Genomic DNA, 2,500 nt, shown 5'->3' on the forward strand with positions numbered 1-2,500 from the left:
ATCATATTCATAACCTAACTAAAGTGTTCGATCCAGCGTTGTCTTTCTTCATCTTCTATTGCTATAACTGAGCCATCTCTATTTTTGATGGGTATATTCTTCTTCTTCTTAGCCCAAGTCAAAATTTCATTGATAATTTTATGAGCAATTCTGATACCATAGCCAGTTCTTGAATTCATAGCATAGTCCGCCTAATCTGCTTTACTGTCTAAATATTCTCTCCACTCAATCGTGGCTTTTCTTTTGACCTCACTATCAATACCAGAATACGTAGTATGCTTTACCTTGTAATTTCCATTACTTCCTCAACAACTTTCAACAATAAATTTCTGTCTTTTTCTCCTTTTTATAGTATTCTAAGTATAATTTGATATCCATGGCTTTCTCATTGTAACTGCGTGTCCCAAGACTTCACTACTAATATTACAAAAAGAATTCATACATTCCATTGCAAATGTTTTTCTGTGATCTATAAACATAGTTGAATCAAACCTAGGTATTCTAGCCATCTTTCTGTTGGGTGCTTTCACTTTTAATTTCAGTTTGGCAATAGGGAGTTGCTGAACGCAACCAATATCTGAACTTCTATACCTTCTTACATTTCTCTGAGTCCTCATTCTTTTTTCAGTAAAGGTAACATGATCTATATATATATATATATATATATATGCTTAACTGCCACAAGGATCACGTGACTTGGTATACGCAAAAGCCAGTAGGAAATAATAAAAAGCTTTAGTACCAAGCGCTTTCGTGCATTTTAATACACGTTTGAAGAGCGGACTCGATCGTAAACTTGAACGTCTCATAGAAAACAGTGATTGGAACAAGAATGCTAACCCACGATTTATTTGCAATCTTTCAGATAAAGTACTAGATAATGTTACTATCGCAGCTCTTGGGTATGGTATCAACTTTTCTGTTTGCGATAAGAAAGTGGATTGGGTAGAAATAGGTAAATCATTTTGTAATTTGGAAAAATTTGGATCTTTGTCTAATGAAGAATTTAATATGTGTAAGGGTATAGTTTATGGGGCTTCCTCTGTTAAATGTTACGCTAATGTGCCCAATAGGTTTTTAAATGCTTACAGGAAACTAAAAAAGGACGAAAGTCTTCATATAACAAAAGCAGACAAATCTAATACACTTGTGTTGATGAACAAGAATGACTATGTTGATAAAATGTTAGAAATTTTAAGTGACGAAGAAACTTATTCCATTCTTAATTTTAACCCACTTGAAAAGGTCAATAGTAATTTTAATAAGAAAATAAAAACATTATTACGAGGAAAAGATGGATTGATTAAAAGATTTTGTACTGTGTGTGCATCGTTGCCTTATATGTACGGGTTAATCAAAACACATAAACCTAATAATCCAGTTCGACCCATAATTAGTTCTGTGGGGTCATCGGTGTATAACCTATCAAAATGGCTTGTTAAAGAGTTGTCCCCCTTGTTAGGAAACATTTCTGGCTTCTCTGTGAAAAATAATGTTGATTTCCTTAATCGTTTAAGAAGTTACAATATTGATTTTGAATTTAAAATGATAAGTTTTGACGTGACATCACTTTTTACTAAAGTTCCAGTTGATGATTTATTAGATTTTTTAACCGAAGAGTTGCCTAATTATGAATTTTCTCTGCCATGTAATACTATGTTAGAATTGATTAAAATGTGCATCAAAGATTGTAAATTTACTTTTAATGGGAATTTTTATGAGCAAAAATTTGGAATGGCAATGGGTAACCCTTTATCACCTCTTTTAAGTAATATTTATATGAAATTTTTTGAGAAGAAGCTTTTAGTGAATATTTTGCCGGGAAGAGTTTTGTGGTCTCGTTATGTTGATGACATTTTTTGTATATGGCCTTTAAATGAAGATGTATCTGTTTTTTTACTTAGACTAAACTCATTGGTCCCTTCTATTAATTTTACAATTGAGGAAGAAAGAAATTCTGTTCTGCCCTTTTTAGACGTAAATGTTCATAGACATAATAATAGTTTTAAGTTTAGCGTTTTTTAGAAAACCCACCAATGTATCGTCTTACATTCACTTTTATTCTAATCACCATATTAAAGTAAAACTCTCTGTTTTTTCCTCAATGTTTTTGAGAGCTCTTAGAGTTTGTTGCCCAGAATTTTTAGATGATGAGTTTTTAAGAATATACGAAATTGCCTTTAATTTGAAGTACCCAAGATACTTAGTTGACGTAGCATTACAAAAAGCCAAAAAAACTTATTATGCAATTGACAATGTAACATCTTTTAATCATGATAATTTATTAGTTTTACCGTATAATGATAGTTTTCTCTGTCTACCAAAAATTTTAAGATGTTTTAATGTTAATGTTGTTTTTAGAAATTCTTCTACTATAAAGTGTATTCTGATAAAGAACTCTCCGTGTAATAGTGTAGGCTGCATATATGAAATTCCATGTAGTGGTTGTAATTTGAAATATATTGGGCAAAGTGGTAAAATGCTGGCAACAAGGATAAAT

This window comes from Palaemon carinicauda, chromosome 17, assembly GCF_036898095.1.
Source record: "Palaemon carinicauda isolate YSFRI2023 chromosome 17, ASM3689809v2, whole genome shotgun sequence".
NCBI classification, from domain to species: Eukaryota; Metazoa; Arthropoda; class Malacostraca; order Decapoda; family Palaemonidae; genus Palaemon; species Palaemon carinicauda.